Source organism: Pseudophryne corroboree, chromosome 2 (genome assembly GCF_028390025.1).
Source record: "Pseudophryne corroboree isolate aPseCor3 chromosome 2, aPseCor3.hap2, whole genome shotgun sequence".
Classification (NCBI taxonomy): domain Eukaryota; kingdom Metazoa; phylum Chordata; class Amphibia; order Anura; family Myobatrachidae; genus Pseudophryne; species Pseudophryne corroboree.
The window spans coordinates 771,566,642-771,586,953 of NC_086445.1; positions in this window are offsets into that span (position 1 = coordinate 771,566,642).

Here is a 20,312-nt window from a genome sequence, read left to right on the forward strand (position 1 = left end):
TATTTTTTATATAGGGGTGTGAGGAGAACCACTGATCTGCAGTCATACAAGCAGTGGATGCTGACAGGAGTCGTCGAAGAACGCTTACAGCAGAGCCGGTGACAGGGCGCACCTGGGATCACTCTAAAGAGGGAATGACCATAGGTGTACTCCTCCATGCCTGTTCCTGCTCCTTCTCACCAGGTGAGTGCTGCCTAGATTGTTACAAATCGCCCCCTGTACAGTCCCCTGCACCCTGTGTGTCATCCCCTCCCCCATGTGTATGGCCCCCCCAAACAGTCTCCTGCATGTCGCTCACCCTGGTAGTCCCCTGAGCGTCTTCCCCACCCATACAGTGCCCTGTGTGTCACCTCCCCATACAGTCCCCTATGCCCTGCGTGTTGTCCCGTACAGTCCAATGCGTGTCACCCCCCCAGTACAGTCCCCTGCGCTCTGCATGCTGCCCCCCATACAGTTCCCTGCGCCCTCCTCTACGGTCCCCTGTGCTCTGTGTTTCGCCCCCTTCAGTACAGTCCCCTGCGTCCTACATGTCGCCCTCTTCGCCCTGCGTGTCTCTTTCCCCCGGTACTGACCTCTGCGCCCTGCATGTCGCTTTCCTCCAGTACTCTCCCCTGCGCCCTGCATGTCACCCCCCCCGTACAGTCCCCTGCATGTCGCCACCATTAAGTCCCCTGCTCCCTATGTGTCGTCCTCTGTACAATCCCCTGCTCCTTGCGTGTCGCTACCCACATAAAGTCCCCAGCGCCCTGCGTTACGCTCCTTCGTACAGTCCCTGTGTGTTGCCTCGCCATACAGCCCTCTGCGTGTTGGCCACCCCTGCGCCCTGTGTGTTGCCCCCTATACAGTTCCTTGCACCCTAGGTGTCGCTCCCCATACAGTCCCCTGCTCCCTGCGTGTCGTCCCCCCCTACACAGTTCCCTGCAGCCAGCATGGCCCCCTTTTCAGTACAGTCCCCTGCACCCTGCATGTTGCTTTCTCCATGTCCTGTGCCCTGCGCGTCGTTTTCTTCTGCACTGTTCCCTGCGTGCCACCCCCCCCTTACATGTACAGTCCACTGTGTCCTGAATGTCACTCTACCCCCGTACACTACCCTGCGTGTTGTCCCCCCACCCATACAGTACTCTGTACCCTGCCTGTCGCCCCCGTACAGTCCCCTGCATGTCACTTTCACCCAGTCCTGTGCCCTGCGTGTCCCTTTCCCCTGGTACAGTCCCCTGCACCCTATGTGTGTCACTTCCACTGTACAGTCCCCTGCGCCCTTCATGTTGCCCACCCCTGTACAGTCAGCACTCTGCGTGTCAACCCCTTCAATACAGTCCCTTGCGCTCTGTGTCACCCCCTTCAGTACAGTCCCCTTCACACTGCGTGTTCCTTTCCTCCTGTACTGTCCCCTGCACCCTGCATGTCACCCCCCCTGTACTCTCAGCCCTGCGTGTCACCTCCCATACAGTCCCCTGTGCTCTGCGTGTCACCTCCCCCGTATAGTCCCCATGTGCCCTGCATTTCCCCCCTCCCTGTAAAATCCCCTGCGTCCTCCGTGTTGCCCCATGTACAGTCCCATGCGCCCTGCGTGTCAGCCCCCGCACAGTCCCCTGCGCCCTGCATGCCCCTCCCCCGTACAGTCCCCCCTTCAGTACAGTCCCCTGCACCCTGAGTGTCGCTTTCCCCCGGTACTGTCCCCTGCACCCTGCATGTCGCCCCCCCTTCAGTACAGTCCCCTGCGTGTTGCTTTACCCGGTACTGTCCCCTGTGCCCTTCAAGTCACACATACCTGACACACACGCGTACGTACACGCGCGACACCTGACACACACGCGTACGTACATGCGCGACACCTGGCACACACACATACGTACACGCGCGACACCTGGCACATACGCATACGTACACGCGCAACACCTGGCACACACGCGTACGTACACGCGCGACACCTGGCACACACACGTACGTACACACGCGACACCTGGCACACACGCGTACGTACACGCGTGACACCTGGCACACACATGCGTACGTACACGCGCGACACCTGGCAAACACACGCTTACGTACACGCGCGACACCTGGCACACACACGATTACGTACACGCGCGACACCTGGCACACACACTCGCGCGACACCTGGCACACACACGTGTACGTACACGCACGACACCCGGCTCACACACACACTTGTAGGTACACGCGCGACGCCTTACACACAACACCTGACACACATGTGTAGGTATGCGCGCGGCACCTGACACACATGTGTAGGTACACGCGCGGCACCTGACACACACGTGTAGGTACGCTCGTGACACCTGACACACACGTGTAGGTACGCGTGCGACAACTGACACAGACGTGTAGGTACGCTTGCGACACCTGACACAGGCATGTAGGTACGCTTGCGACACCTGACACAGGCGTGTAGGTACGCGCGCGACACCTGACACACACGTGTAGGTACGCGCGCGACACCTGACACACATGTAGGTACGCGCCTGACACACACGTGTAGGTACGCGCACGACACCTGACACACATGTGTAGGTACGCGCGCGACACCTGACACATACGTGTAGGTACGCGCGCGACACCTGACACACACGTGTAGGTATGCGCGCAACACTTGACACACACGTGTAGGTACATGCACGACACCTGACACACACACACGTGCGACGCCTGACACACACACACACGCGCGGCACCTGACATGTGTACAGACACGCGCGTCACCTGACACACGTGTACATACACGTGTGACACCTGACACGCGTACGTACACGTGTGACACCTGACACACACACTTGTGTATGTACATGCGTGACACTAGACACACACACCCGCGTGTACATACACGTGTGACCCTAGACACACACACGCGTGTACGTACACCTGACACACACGTGTACGTTCACGCGCGACACCTGACACACGCACACACACACACTTGTGTGTCAGGTGTCGCACGTGTATGTACGCGTGTGTCAGGTGTCGCGCGTGTCTGTACAGGTGTGTGTCAGGTGCCGCGCGCATACGTACACGTGTGTGTCAGGTGTCGCGCGTGTACCTACACGTGTGTCGGGTGTCGCACGTGTGCCTACACGTGTGTGTCAGGTGTCGCGCGTGTACCTACACGCGTGTGTCAGGTGTCGCACGTGTACCTACACGCGTGTGTCAGGTGTCGCGCGTGTACCTACACGCGTGTGTCAGGTGTCGCGCGTGTACCTACACGTGTGTGTCAGGTGTCGCGCGTGTACCAACACGTGTGTGTCAGGTGTCGACACACACGCGTCCGTACACGCGTACGTATGGGCGACAGCTGACACACACGCGTATGTACACGCGTGACACCTGACACACACGCGTACGAACACGCGCTACACCTGACACACACACGTACGAACACGCGCGACACCTGACACACGTGTATGAACACGCGCGACACCTGACACACACGCGTACCTACGCGCGTGACACCTGGTACTCACGCGTACCTACGCGTGCAACACCTGGCACACACACGTACGTACGCGCGCGACACCTGGCACACACGCGTTCGTACGCGCGCGACACCTTGCACACACGCGTACGTATGGGCGCGACACCAGGCACACACGCGTACGTACGCATGCGACACCTGCCAAACACGCGTACGTACGCGCGCGACACCTGGCACACACGCGTACGTACGCGCGCGACACCAGACACACATGCGTAGGTACGCGCGCAACACCTGACACACGCGTAGGTAAGTGCACGACACCTGACACACACGTGTAGGCAAGCGCGCGACACCTGACCCACACGCGTAGGTATGCGCACGACACCTGACACACACATACGTGTACGTACACGCGCGACACCTGGCACACACACGCGTACATACACGCGCGACACCTGGCACACACACACGCGCACGACACCTGGCACACACACGTGTACGTACACGCGCGACACCCGGCAAACACACGTGTAGGTACACGCGCGACGCCTTACACACAACACCAGACTCACACGTGTAGGTACGCGCGCGGCACCTGACACACACGTGTACAGACACGCGCGACACCTGACACACGCGTACTACACGCGCGACACCTGACACACACACACTTGTGTACGTACACGCGTGACACCTTACCCACACATGCGTGTACATACACTTGTGACACTAGACACACACGCGTGTACTTACACATGTGACACCTGTCACACACGTGCGACACCTGAGACACACGTGTCATTCACGTGCGACACCTAACACACGTGTACGTACACGCGCGACACCTGACACACACACACACGTCTTCATACACGCGCGACACCTGACACACACACACACGTGACACCTGACACACACACACACGTGTACGTACACGTGTGTCACCTGACACACACACACGTGTACGTACACACGCGACACCTGACACACACACGTGTACGTACACGCGCGACACCTGACACATGTGTACGTACACGCGTGGCACCTGACACACGTGTACGTACACGCGCGGCAGCTGACACACGTGTACGTACACGCGCGGCACCTGACACACGTGTACGTACACGTGCGGCACCTGACACACACATATATACGCGCGGCACCTGACACACACATATATACGCGCGCCTCCTGAAACACACACATATATACGTGCGGCACCTGAAACACACACATATATACGCGCGACACCTGACACACATGACACCTGAAACACACGTGTACATACGCACGCGACACCTGACACACACACAAGTGTACGTACACGCGCAAAACCTGACACACATATACGTACACGCGCGACACCTGACACACGTGTACGTACATGCACGGCACCTGACACACGTGTACGTACACGCGCGGCACCTGACACACACAAAAAAATACGCGCGGCACCTGACACACACATATATACGCGCGCCTCCTGAAACACACACATATATACGCGCGGCACCTGAAACACACACATATATACGCGCGGCACCTGAAACACACACATATATACGCGCGGCACCTGAAACACACACATATATATGCGCGCCACTTGACAAACACACATATATACGCGCGGCACCTGAAACACACACATATATACACGCAGCACCTGACAAACACACGTGTATAATAAATATATATATATATATATAATATATTATACACAAGCACGGCACCTGACACACACACGTACACACACGGCACCTCACACGTACATGCAATGCATTTCACACATACCTCCAGCCTCAGTCACAGGCTGCTGCCGCCTACCCCCTCCCTGCATCATCCACAAAGGCAGCAAAGTATTTTGACCAAAGTATATCAATTCTGTTTGGTAAATAAAATTATTTTTGCATTTTGCACAGAACAGTGATGTTATACGAACATTTTCATTAGACATTTAAAAAATTAAATGTTTATTCTTACAGTGAAATTTTTACATTTCTGAATTTAAAAAATAAATTTAAAAAAAGCTATGAAATTCCATAGACAAAAAACCTTACGGTTTCACATGTCCCATTAAGGCTTCTTAGACATGATCGAAACTTGAGAAACCTGTTGTAACTCTTCCACTCAAACTCCAAAAAGCAATGAAATTCCGATCATTAAGGCTGATGCCTTAATGGACGTGTTCCTTGCGCAATACAGATATGGTATGCCATCACAGCCTGTGGGTAAGTGCAGATTCAGCACTCTCACAGAGTGAGATTGCTGTCACTCACACAATGGTGGAGCTGCTAATTCACAGATTTGTGTGCTCATTGGAATACACACATGCAGTCTATGCAACTGAAGGTCTGAGCGGAAGACAAAGCTGCTCGGATGAGGTAAGAGTGTTGTTGATTGGAGGGAGAAGACAGAGCATTGTGGATGGGGGTGTGTGGATAGAGGGAAGACTAAGCAGCATTGATGTGGGGTGACAAAGAAACACGGGATAATTCAGACTGCAGCGATCGCAGTCTGAATTAGTTTGTGGGGTGCGAATGCACAATGGCCGCACGTGCGTGCGTACCCGGGAGCCCAGTGGGGGGAGGGGGGGGCCTGACATGCGGGGCGGACTAGCCCTGTGCTGGGCGTCACATCGCATGTTAGAGAAAATGATTGTAGATGTGCTAAATTTGGCACATCTACAATCAACTCTGAATTACCCCCACAGATGGGGGGGAGGTAAGACAGATGGGGGAAAGACAGTTGCACAGATGGTGGGGAAACAGCTGCGTGGATGGGTGGACAGTGCCGTGTGGATGAGGGGGAAAAAGCAGCACAGATGTGGGAGGGGTAGGAGCAGTATAGATGGAAAGAAACGGCATGGATGAGGAAGGCAGAGCAGCATGGATGAGGGGAATACAGTCCCAACATCGGAGGGGATAAGTATTTTTACCTCCCCTTGGGGGGTGGCAGCTAGGCCTAATCCTGGGGTGGGTTGGATAGGGAAACCCCCCTCCCCACCCCAATAGTGACTCACGAAACTTACCTTCAGGATGACAGCTATATGAATAGGGTAAGAGTGGTGTGGATAGGGGGTAGATTAAGCAACAAGTATGGGAATGGAGACAGAGCGGTGCAGATGGGGAAATGGTGCAGATGGGTTGAAAACACTGGCACGGATGGGTAGAAAACTGGTACAGATGGGAGAGAAGACAGTCTGCCATGTATTGGAGGAGGCAGAGTGACGAAGAGGAAACACTGAGCAGCACAGAGAGAAGGAAACGGTGGTACAGACAAGGCACAGGTGGGGAAAGACAGATGGTACAGATAAGTTAGTACAGACTAGCACTGATGGGAGAACACAGCAGTAGGGATTAGGGAAGACAGAGTAGCATGGGGGTGTATAGGGGAAGCAAGTGTAGATGCATAGACCGTAGATGGGGTATTATAGTTTTAGCAATTAACCAAGATGTTTTGAGGGAGCTAAATGTGTATACTAAGTGAGATTGATGTATGGAGTGAGAAGACTGTTGTAACAAGGTGGGATTGTTGTGGTGACCGAATGGGATGGTTGTGGGCACTGTGTGGGATGGGAGCACCACATAACTGCTCAGACCTTCAGTTGCATAGACTGCATGTGTGTATTCCACTCCACCATTGTGTGAGTGACAGCAATCTCACTCTGTGAGAGTGCTGAATCTGCACTTACCCACAGGCTGTGATGGCATACCATATCTGTATTGCGCAAGGAACATGTCCATTAAGGCGTCAGCCTTAATGATCGGAATTTCATTGCTTTTTGGAGTTTGAGTGAAAGAGTTACAACAGGTTTCTGAAATTTCGATCATGTCTAAGAAGCCTTAATGGGACATGTGAAACCGTAAGGTTTATTGTCTATGGAATATATATAAGGGATACGTGTACAGCATGTATAGTATATGTAGGTGCTGTGTATAGTGTGTATAATGGCTATGTGTATAGCATACGTGGGCGCTGTGTACAGTGTGTACAGTATATGTGAGCGCTGTGTATAGTGTATATAAAATCTGTGTGTACAGTGTGTATAGTATATGTCGGCGCTGTGTATAGTGTATATATAAGGGATACGTGTACAGCATGTATAGTATATGTAGGTGCTGTGTATAGTGTATATATAAGGGATACATGTACAGCGTGTATAGTATATGTAGGTGCTGTGTATAATGGGGATAATTCCAAGTTGATCGCAGCAGGACATTTTTTAGCAGTTGGCCAAAACCATGTGCAGTGCAGGGGGGGCAGATTTAACATGTGCAGAGAGAGTTAGATCTGGATGTGGTGTGTTCAATCTGCAATCCAAATTGCAGTGTAAAAATAAAGCAGCCAGTATTTACCCTGCACAGAAACAAAATAACCCACCCAAATATAACTCTCTCTGCAAATGTTGTATCTGCCCCCCCCCCCTGCAGTGCACATGGTTTTGCCCAATTGCTAAAAAATTTCCTGCTGCGATCAACTTGTGTATATAAGGGCTGTGTGTACAGTGTGTATAGTATATGTGAGCACTGTGTACAGTGTGTATAAGGGCTGTGTGTACAGAGTGTATATAATATATGTAGGTGCTGTGCATAGTGTGTATAAGGGCTGTGTGTACAGTGTGTATGGTATATGTGAGCGCTGTGCATAGTGTGTATAAGGGCTGTGTGTACAGTGTGTATAGTATATGTAGGTGCTGTGCATAGCTTGTGTAAGTGCTGTGTGTACAGCGTGTATAGTGTATGTAGGTGCTGTGTATAGTGTGTATAAGTGCTGTGTGTACAGCGTGTGTAGTGTATGTAGGTGCTATGTATAGTCTGTATAAGGGCTGCGTGTACAGTGTGTATAGTATATGTAGGTGCTGTGTATAGTGTGTATAAGGGCTGTGTGTCCAGCATGTATAGTGTATGTAGGTGCTGTGTATAGTGTGTATAAGGGCTGTGTGTACAGTGTGTATAGTATATGTGGGCACTGTGTATAGTGTGTATAAGGGCTGTGTGTATAGTGTGCATAGTATATGTAGGTGCTATGTACAGTGTGTATAAGGGCTGTGTGTACAGCGTGTATAGTGTATGTAGGTGCTGTGTATAGTGTGTATAAGGGCTGTGTGTACAGTGTGTATAGTGTATGTAGGTGCTGTGTATAGTCTGCATAAGGGCTATGTGTACAGTGTGCATAGTATATGTGAGCGCTGTGTATAGTGTGTATAAGGTCTGTGTGTACAGTGTGTATAGTATATGTAGGTGCTGTGTATAGTGTGTATAAGTGCTGTGTGTATAGTATATGTGAGCGCTCTGTATAGTCTGTATAAGGGCTGTGTGTACAGCGTGTATAGTAAATGTAGGTGCTGTGTATAGTGTGTATAGGGGCTGTGTGTACAGCATGTATAGTGTATGCAGATGCTGTGTATAGTGTGTATAAGGGCTGCGTGTACAGCGTATATAGTATATGTGGGCACTGTGTAGTATACAGGGTTATCTGTACAGTGTGTATATACAGGTGCTGTGTGTACTATAGTATATATAGGTGCTGTGTAGTATACAGGGTTATGTGTACAGTGCGTGTACAGTATATAGGTACTATATAGTGTAGTATACAGGTGCTGTACAGTGTAGTATACAGGGGTATATTATATATGTGTGTACGCTGTGTAGTATATAGGGGTGTATATGTGGGTGGTGTGTAGAATATAGGTATGTATTTAGCCACTGTTAATAAATAAAGGTGTATATAATTTCCGGTATCTAATCAGAGGGGTGAGATAGGATTCGGCGGAGGCAGGCCTGGGATGAGGAGTTCCGGCCACATCATCACTCCATGATGCCCCCTGCAGCTCAGCCTCTGGTCCCGGCCACTACACAGGACAGTGCCAGTGCTGTGGCCTAGCTGCCCCCTGGTGTCTCTTGGCACTCACTGCTTCCACCGCATGCTGCAGGATGGACGTCAGCATGGAGAACATCTTCCCCCTCTGCTGTAGCAGTTTCTCCCGGGTGGGCCTGGAGAAATCAGAGATCTGCTGCCACCGCCGCTCCAGCGTGTCACCAGCTGCTCACAGTGCTGCCAGACTGGGGGCCGGAGACTCCACTGCGCCACGCTCTGCTGGCCTTGCCACTCCTGCGTGTCACCAGCTGCTCACAGGGCTGCCAGACCGGGGGCTGGAGACACCACCGGCGAAGGGGCAGATGCAGGGGTCAGGAGGCACAGCGGGTGGGATGAGGAGCGGGGTTGACGCAGGTGGGGCAGTAGCAGGTGTGGGGAAACCACGGGTGGGGTCCATGGGTGCTGTGTGTGGTGGAGTGGCGGGTACGGGAGGGTTGGGTGCATAATCTACTCACCAGACAGTAAAATCATCATTGCCTGCATCCAACCATCTCCTCTATACATTTAAGCAGATCTGTGAGCCTATGACTATGACTCTGCCCACCATTGTAACTCGGCCCAGCGTTAGTCACACAGGCACAGAGTCCCAGATCTGGGCTATTATATAGGAGATAAATTTTACTCTTGTAGGTGCCCATAACACGGCGGGCTTGGTAACAGCCTTTCAAGTCCACTTTGCACCACTATCACCCAACACGTTTCATCAATCACCTCAGTGCTGTTATTAATGAGTGGTAAGGGGGGTACACACGGGAGATTTCTACCGCAGATGTGTGCTGAGCGAGACCGCTCAGCACACGTCTCCCCCCGCTCAGCACAGCGCGATGTGTGCTGAGCAAGGGGTGGGGATGGGGGGGGACCGTTCATTTCACCCAGCGGTGAAATGAGCGATCTCACTAGATTGGGCCCGCGCATCACTGTCGCCGGCATCCTACACACAGAGCGATGTGTTCTTAATTTCTAAGCAATCTAGTCAGATTGCTTAGAAATTAAGTGAACAATGGGGGTAATTCCAAGTTGATCGCAGCAGGAATTTTGTTAGCAGCTGGGCAAAACCATGTGCACTGCAGGGGAGGCAGATATAACATGTGCAGAAAGAGTTAGAGTTGGGTGGGTTATTTTGTTTCTGTGCAGGGTAAATACTGGCTGCTTTATTTTTACACTGCAAATTAGATTGCAGATTGAACACACCACACCCAAATCTAACTCTCTCTGCACATGTTAAATCTGCCTCCCCTGCAGTGCACATGGGGTGTAATTCCAAGTTGATCGCAGCAGGAATTTTGTTAGCAGTTGGGCAAAACCATGTGCACTGCAGGGGAGGCAGATTTAACATGTGCAGAGAGAGTTAGATTTGGGTGTGGTGTGTTCAATCTGCAATCTAATTTGCAGTGTAAAAATAAAGCAGCCAGTATTTACCCTGCACAGAAATAAAATAACCCACCCAAATCTAACTCTTTCTGCACGTTATATCTGCCTCCCCTGCAGTGCACATGGTTTTGCCCAACTGCTAACAAAATTCCTGCTGCGATCAACTTGGAATTACCCCCATTGTTCTGTGTGTACCCCCCTGTAGTCTTAGACATTTATGGTTCCTCGAGTCAGACAACTTTCAAAGGTGTGGACTATTATGCAATAGATAACACCTGTGCATGTATAGATTGTACGCTTGAAAGCAGTGCCTTCCTACCTGACTGTCTGTTATTGCCCAGTTTTATTTCATCACTATTGTTTCCAGTTGTAAAGCACATAACAATTTGCTGTGCTATATAAGAAACTGTTATTAAATAAAATAAAATAAATTTATATATTCACACGCATAGAAGGAGCACTCCGTCCCCCTACAAATCCTGTGGTTGTCCCTGACAGCTAATGATAAATAACATGTTGATAATACAATTTTCATTATTTTTGTTTTAAATGAAGAAAGAAGAGGGGAAAAATATAAAAGCAAGGTGCATGTTATATTTGCACTTAACTACCTTACCCTGTTTCATGTCTGTCCATTTAATCTGACACTGTGATGCACTACACTGAGCCGCTTTGCGAGATGTAGCCTATTGTTATTAGAGATGAGCGCCTGAAATTTTTCGGGTTTTGTGTTTTGGTTTTGGGTTCGGTTCCGCGGCCGTGTTTTGGGTTCGAACGCGTTTTGGCAAAACCTCACCGAATTTTTTTTGTCGGATTCGGGTGTGATTTGGATTCGGGTGTTTTTTTCAAAAAACACTAAAAAACAGCTTAAATCATAGAATTTGGGGGTCATTTTGATCCCAAAGTATTATTAACCTCAAAAACCATAATTTACACTCATTTTCAGTCTATTCTGAATACCTCACACCTCACAATATTATTTTTAGTCCTAAAATTTGCACCGAGGTCGCTGTGTGAGTAAGATAAGCGACCCTAGTGGCCGACACAAACACCGGGCCCATCTAGGAGTGGCACTGCAGTGTCACGCAGGATGTCCCTTCCAAAAAACCCTCCCCAAACAGCACATGACGCAAAGAAAAAAAGAGGCGCAATGAGGTAGCTGTGTGAGTAAGATTAGCGACCCTAGTGGCCGACACAAACACCGGGCCCATCTAGGAGTGGCACTGCAGTGTCACGCAGGATGTCCCTTCCAAAAAACCCTCCCCAAACAGCACATGACGCAAAGAAAAAAAGAGGCGCAATGAGGTAGCTGTGTGAATAAGATTAGCGACCCTAGTGGCCGACACAAACACCGGGCCCATCTAGGAGTGGCACTGCAGTGTCACGCAGGATGTCCCTTCCAAAAAACCCTCCCCAAACAGCACATGACGCAAAGAAAAAAAGAGGCGCAATGAGGTAGCTGTGTGAGTAAGATTAGCGACCCTAGTGGCCGACACAAACACCGGGCCCATCTAGGAGTGGCACTGCAGTGTCACGCAGGATGTCCCTTCCAAAAAACCCTCCCCAAACAGCACATGACGCAAAGAAAAAAAGAGGCGCAATGAGGTAGCTGACTGTGTGAGTAAGATTAGCGACCCTAGTGGCCGACACAAACACCGGGCCCATCTAGGAGTGGCACTGCAGTGTCACGCAGGATGTCCCTTCCAAAAAAAACCTCCCCAATCAGCACATGATGCAAAGAAAAAGAAAAGAAAAAAGAGGTGCAAGATGGAATTGTCCTTGGGCCCTCCCACCCACCCTTATGTTGTATAAACAAAACAGGACATGCACACTTTAACCAACCCATCATTTCAGTGACAGGGTCTGCCACACGACTGTGACTGATATGACGGGTTGGTTTGGACCCCCCCCAAAAAAGAAGCAATTAATCTCTCCTTGCACAAACTGGCTCTACAGAGGCAAGATGTCCACCTCATCTTCACCCTCCGATATATCACCGTGTACATCCCCCTCCTCACAGATTATCAATTTGTCCCCACTGGAATCCACCATCTCAGCTCCCTGTGTACTTTGTGGAGGCAATTGCTGCTGGTCAATGTCTCCGCGGAGGAATTGATTATAATTCATTTTAATGAACATCATCTTCTCCACATTTTCTGGATGTAACCTCGTACGCCGATTGCTGACAAGGTGAGCGGCGGCACTAAACACTCTTTCGGAGTACACACTTGTGGGAGGGCAACTTAGGTAGAATAAAGCCAGTTTGTGCAAGGGCCTCCAAATTGCCTCTTTTTCCTGCCAGTATAAGTACGGACTGTGTGACGTGCCTACTTGGATGCGGTCACTCATATAATCCTCCACCATTCTATCAATGTTGAGAGAATCATATGCAGTGCCAGTAGACGACATGTCCGTAATCGTTGTCAGGTCCTTCAGTCCGGACCAGATGTCAGCATCAGCAGTCGCTCCAGACTGCCCTGCATCACCGCCAGCGGGTGGGCTCGGAATTCTGAGCCTTTTCCTCGCACCCCCAGTTGCGGGAGAATGTGAAGGAGGAGATGTTGACAGGTCGCGTTCCGCTTGACTTGACAATTTTGTCACCAGCAGGTCTTTCAACCCCAGCAGACCTGTGTCTGCCGGAAAGAGAGATCCAAGGTAGGCTTTAAATCTAGGATCGAGCACGGTGGCCAAAATGTAGTGCTCTGATTTCAACAGATTGACCACCCGTGAATCCTTGTTAAGCGAATTAAGGGCTGCATCCACAAGTCCCACATGCCTAGCGGAATCGCTCCCTTTTAGCTCCTTCTTCAATGCCTCCAGCTTCTTCTGCAAAAGCCTGATGAGGGGAATGACCTGACTCAGGCTGGCAGTGTCTGAACTGACTTCACGTGTGGCAAGTTCAAAGGGCATCAGAACCTTGCACAACGTTGAAATCATTCTCCACTGCACTTGAGACAGGTGCATTCCACCTACTATATCGTGCTCAATTGTATAGGCTTGAATGGCCTTTTGCTGCTCCTCCAACCTCTGAAGCATATAGAGGGTTGAATTCCACCTCGTTACCACTTCTTGCTTCAGATGATGGCAGGGCAGGTTCAGTAGTTTTTGGTGGTGCTCCAGTCTTCTGTACGTGGTGCCTGTACGCCGAAAGTGTCCCGCAATTTTTCTGGCCACCGACAGCATCTCTTGCACGCCCCTGTCGTTTTTTAAAAAATTCTGCACCACCAAATTCAAGGTATGTGCAAAACATGGGACGTGCTGGAATTTGCCCATATTTAATGCACACACAATATTGCTGGCGTTGTCCGATGCCACAAATCCACAGGAGAGTCCAATTGGGGTAAGCCATTCCGCGATGATCTTCCTCAGTTGCCGTAAGAGGTTTTCAGCTGTGTGCATATTCTGGAAAGCGGTGATACAAAGCGTAGCCTGCCTAGGAAAGAGTTGGCGTTTGCGAGATGCTGCTACTGGTGCCGCCGCTGCTGTTCTTGCGGCGGGAGTCCATACATCTACCCAGTGGGCTGTCACAGTCATATAGTCCTGACCCTGCCCTGCTCCACTTGTCCACATGTCCGTGGTTAAGTGGACATTGGGTACAACTGCATTTTTTAGGAGACTGGTGAGTCTTTTTCTGACGTCCGTGTACATTCTCGGTATCGCCTGCCTAGAGAAGTGGAACCTAGATGGTATTTGGTAACGGGGGCACACTGCCTCAATAAATTGTCTAGTTCCCTGTGAACTAACGGCGGATACCGGACGCACGTCTAACACCAACATAGTTGTCAAGGACTCAGTTATCCGCTTTGCAGTAGGATGACTGCTGTGATATTTCATCTTCCTCGCAAAGGACTGTTGAACAGTCAATTGCTTACTGGAAGTAGTACAAGTGGGCTTACGACTTCCCCTCTGGGATGACCATCGACTCCCAGCGGCAACAACAGCAGCGCCAGCAGCAGTAGGCGTTACACGCAAGGATGCATCGGAGGAATCCCAGGCAGGAGAGGACTCGTCAGACTTGCCAGTGACATGGCCTGCAGGACTATTGGCATTCCTGGGGAAGGAGGAAATTGACACTGATGGAGTTGGTGGGGTGGTTTGCGTGAGCTTGGTTACAAGAGGAAGGGATTTACTGGTCAGTGGACTGCTTCTGCTGTCACCCAAAGTTTTTGAACTTGTCACTGACTTATTATGAATGCGCTGCAGGTGACGTATAAGGGAGGATGTTCCGAGGTGGTTAACGTCCTTACCCCTACTTATTACAGCTTGACAAAGGGAACACACGGCTTGACACCTGTTGTCCGCATTTCTGGTGAAATACCTCCACACCGAAGAGCTGATTTTTTTGGTATTTTCACCTGGCATGTCAACGGCCATATTCCTCCCACGGACAACAGGTGTCTCCCCGGGTGCCTGACTTAAACAAACCACCTCACCATCAGAATCCTCCTGGTCAATTTCCTCCCCAGCGCCAGCAACACCCATATCCTCCTCATCCTGGTGTACTTCAACACTGACATCTTCAATCTGACTATCAGGAACTGGACTGCGGGTGCTCCTTCCAGCACTTGCAGGGGGCGTGCAAATGGTGGAAGGCGCATGCTCTTCACGTCCAGTGTTGGGAAGGTCAGGCATCGCAACCGACACAATTGGACTCTCCTTGTGGATTTGGGATTTCAAAGAACGCACAGTTCTTTGTGGTGCTTTTGCCAGCTTGAGTCTTTTCAGTTTTCTAGCGAGAGGCTGAGTGCTTCCATCCTCATGTGAAGCTGAACCACTAGCCATGAACATAGGCCAGGGCCTCAGCCGTTCCTTGCCACTCCGTGTGGTAAATGGCATATTGGCAAGTTTACGCTTCTCCTCCGACAATTTTATTTTAGGTTTTGGAGTCCTTTTTTTACTGATATTTGGTGTTTTGGTTTTGACATGCTCTGTACTATGCCATTGGGCATCGGCCTTGGCAGACGACGTTGCTGGCATTTCATCGTCTCGGCCATGACTAGTGGCAGCAGCTTCAGCACGAGGTGGAAGTGGATCTTGATCTTTCCCTAATTTTGGAACCTCAACATTTTTGTTCTCCATATTTTAATAGGCACAACTAAAAGGCACCTCAGGTAAACAATGGAGATGGATGGATTGGATACTAGTATACAATTATGGACGGGCTGCCGAGTGCCGACACAGAGGTAGCCACAGCCGTGAACTACCGCACTGTACTGTGTCTGCTGCTAATATATAGACTGGTTGATAAAGAGATAGTATACTCGTAACTAGTATGTATGTATAAAGAAAGAAAAAAAAACCACGGTTAGGTGGTATATACAATTATGGACGGGCTGCCGAGTGCCGACACAGAGGTAGCCACAGCCGTGAACTACCGCACTGTACTGTGTCTGCTGCTAATATATAGACTGGTTGATAAAGAGATAGTATACTCGTAACTAGTATGTATGTATAAAGAAAGAAAAAAAAACCACGGTTAGGTGGTATATACAATTATGGACGGGCTGCCGAGTGCCGACACAGAGGTAGCCACAGCCGTGAACTACCGCACTGTACTGTGTCTGCTACTAATATATAGACTGGTTGATAAAGAGATAGTATACTCGTAACTAGTATGTATGTATAAAGAAAGAAAAAAAAACCACGGTTAGGTGGTATATACAATTATGGACGGGCTGCCGAGTGCCGACACAGAGGTAGCCACAGCCGTGAACTACCGCACTGTACTGTGTCTGCTGCTAATATATAGACTGGTTGATAAAGAGATAGTATACTCGTAACTAGTATGTATGTATAAAGAAAGAAAAAAAAAACACGGTTAGGTGGTATATACAATTATGGACGGGCTGCCGAGTGCCGACACAGAGGTAGCCACAGCCGTGAACTACCGCACTGTACTGTGTCTGCTGCTAATATAGACTGGTTGATAAAGAGATAGTATACTCGTAACTAGTATGTATGTATAAAGAAAGAAAAAAAAACCACGGTTAGGTGGTATATACAATTATGGACGGGCTGCCTAGTGCCGACACAGAGGTAGCCACAGCCGTGAACTACCGCACTGTACTGTGTCTGCTGCTAATATATAGACTGGTTGATAAAGAGATAGTATACTCGTAACTAGTATGTATGTATAAAGAAAGAAAAAAAAACCACGGTTAGGTGGTATATACAATTATGGACGGGCTGCCGAGTGCCGACACAGAGGTAGCCACAGCCGTGAACTACCGCACTGTACTGTGTCTGCTGCTAATATATAGACTGGTTGATAAAGAGATAGTATACTCGTAACTAGTATGTATGTATAAAGAAAGAAAAAAAAAACACGGTTAGGTGGTATATACAATTATGGACGGGCTGCCGAGTGCCGACACAGAGGTAGCCACAGCCGTGAACTACCGCACTGTACTGTGTCTGCTGCTAATATAGACTGGTTGATAAAGAGATAGTATACTACTAATATTATATACTGGTGGTCAGGTCACTGGTCACTAGTCACACTGGCAGTGGCACTCCTGCAGCAAAAGTGTGCACTGTTTAATTTTAATATAATATTATGTACTCCTGGCTCCTGCTATAACCTATAACTGGCACTGCAGTAGTGCTCCCCAGTCTCCCCCACAATTATAAGCTGTGTGAGCTGAGCAGTCAGACAGATATATAATATATATAGATGATGCAGCACACTGGCCTGAGCCTGAGCGGTGCACACAGATATGGTATGTGACTGACTGAGTCACTGTGTGTATCGCTTTTTTCAGGCAGAGAACGGATATATTAAATAAACTGCACTGTGTGTCTGGTGGTCACTCACTATATAATATATTATGTACTCCTGGCTCCTGCTATAACCTATAACTGGCACTGCAGTAGTGCTCCCCAGTCTCCCCCACAATTATAAGCTGTGTGAGCTGAGCAGTCAGACAGATATATATAATATTATATATAGATAGATAATAGATGATGCAGCACACTGGCCTGAGCCTGAGCAGTGCACACAGATATGGTATGTGACTGAGTCACTGTGTGCTGTGTATCGCTTTTTTCAGGCAGAGAACGGATTATAAATAAAAGTGGTGGTCACTGGTCACTATCAGCAAAACTCTGCACTGTACACTACTGAGTACTCCTAATGCTCCCCAAAATTAGTAAATCAAGTGTCTCTCTAATCTATTCTAATTCTAAACGGAGAGGACGCCAGCCACGTCCTCTCCCTATCAATCTCAATGCACGTGTGAAAATGGCGGCGACGCGCGGCTCCTTATATAGAATCCGAGTCTCGCGATAGAATCCGAGCCTCGCGAGAATCCGACAGCGTCATGATGACGTTCGGGCGCGCTCGGGTTAACCGAGCAAGGCGGGAAGATCCGAGTCGCTCGGACCCGTGAAAAAAAACATGAAGTTCTGGCGGGTTCGGATTCAGAGAAACCGAACCCGCTCATCTCTAATTGTTATTTACATTTTGCATCTAATTTGCTCACCAATGTATAAATCTTGCACATCAAATTGATCGGTGCAATCTAGCACAGTTGTTTTGCCACTTCCAGTTGTTTTATATGTGAAAATAAATTTTGAGCGAATAGGATGCACAGCACAACCAATTCCCCTGGGACCTGGTGCTCCAACTGGGGCTGTTTAGAGTGACTGACGCCACAGTGTATGTGTAACACCCCGGTTTTGTAGGGTATGTCTAAAATGTGGAGAGAGGTATCACAGGTGTTGGGTTCCTATGTGACAGACCTTTTCCCTTGAAATGTTCTTCCCCGTACCTTGTTTTGTAGTACATTGCTCAGAGAGGTAGGAAAGATTGAAATAACACAGAAGCGAGTAAGCAGTTATTTATTTATTTTATTTATTAACACTTTCTAATATAGCGCAGCATATTCCGTTGCTCTTTACAATTAGAACAACAGTAATAGAACAGACTGAGCAAAAACAGACATACATAGAGGTAGGGCCCTGCTCGCAAGCTTACAATCTCCAATAGCATTTCTTTTTATTGAGATGTACTCTGGATTGAGGATGATGATTGGGTAATTGGGAAAAATATTACATAATCACAAGAATCTAATCTTCAAAATCAAATAATGTTTGAGCTCTCTTTAAATCCTGTGGTTCCACAGTTTTGCAATGGGGAAATGGCACATGTGAACACAAGTAATCCTGGGTTAGTAGGAATGTCACTGTAACTCAGTCTTATTAAAAAAAGGGTGTAGCTAGCGAAGATATTGTAGTGTGTCTTGACAAATAAAGCTTACTTAGTAGCAAGTGTTCCTTGGGCAAATGAACTCAGATTTTTCCAAACTGGGGACCACAATCTGGGTTACTAATTGATGAGTTGGGGGATCTAAACTTCTTCTTAAGCGGACATTGCCTTTTACAGCCAACTGAGTTCTAGATCCGCATCAACTCTCTTGCTTGGTCATCCCACACCTTACTCCTGTCAAAGTCAGAAAAATATCTCTATGCACACTACCATATTTGCACCTCACACAGGTCCGTGCTGCGCGTGCGTACGCTCTCCCGTACGTGCGCATACTCACAGTCGCGGGCACCCGCAGGCGCATGGTATGCGTATTTACGGTAGAGTTTATGCGATCGTAGCGTGCGACTCAATCATTACATATTTTCACTAATAATGTATTTTGTAGATCATGGTCCCTTTGATAGATTCTGAAAGTTTGGTTAATATAGAATGTTTATGAACAGAGGAATCCCTCCTTGTTTGATACGAAGGGTCAGACAGGAGTAATACAGTGGTGTTTAGTATCCATCGGAAGAATATTTAATTAGAAATATTCCGGTGTTGGTTTGAAACAGATCAATCGCTCGTGCGAATAGTTATGGACATAAGAAGTTTATGAACATTTACTTTATTTGCACTTTATTACCCATGCGGCGGGAAACCCAGTTTCCCTCCCACCTGAGCAGTTGGAAATAGTCACAGCCCACCTGTATGAATCAACCTATGACCTTTTGTTATAATGCGAAGCCGAATTCCTGTGTCCAATGAACAATGAGATTGTAGGGACCATTGAATTGTATTGTGTGTGGGGCATAAATAGGCAGGCCGACCGTATCCAGTTGACTCTCTCTTCAACGGTTCTTATTGCTGATAATCGGGAGCTGGATATCGAGGCGCATGCGATCGTTCCCCTTGTGCGTAAGTTTTCTCCGTAATCATATTGTCTTACTGTGAGCCATCTCTCTCTCTCTCTCTCTCTACTCTTTCTCTCGTATTTTCCTTTAATTATATTGTATTGTATTTCCTGTCTAGTTTATCTGGTTAGTTGGTTTATGTTATATTGTAGTGTATCATTTGTACTGTGATTCCTTTTGCAAGTATAATAGTTATAATACATATAATAGGTTTTGGACCCTAAGCCCAGGTATCTGTGTATTCTTTATAAGGGTTAAGTATTCTCTGAGCGTCGGTGACGCTCAAGCAGCTTTGTAGTTAATCAGGTTACACCAGGTTGCACTTACACTCTGTCTCCACACTAAGATATACTGTGTATCTCATCGTTAACGGTATAGATATAAAGGTTTAAACGTTGTAAGCGTCTGCACCGCTGGTGATCTCCTCGTGGTCCCGAGCGTACGCTACGCTATAGCGAATCATTACGTTAGT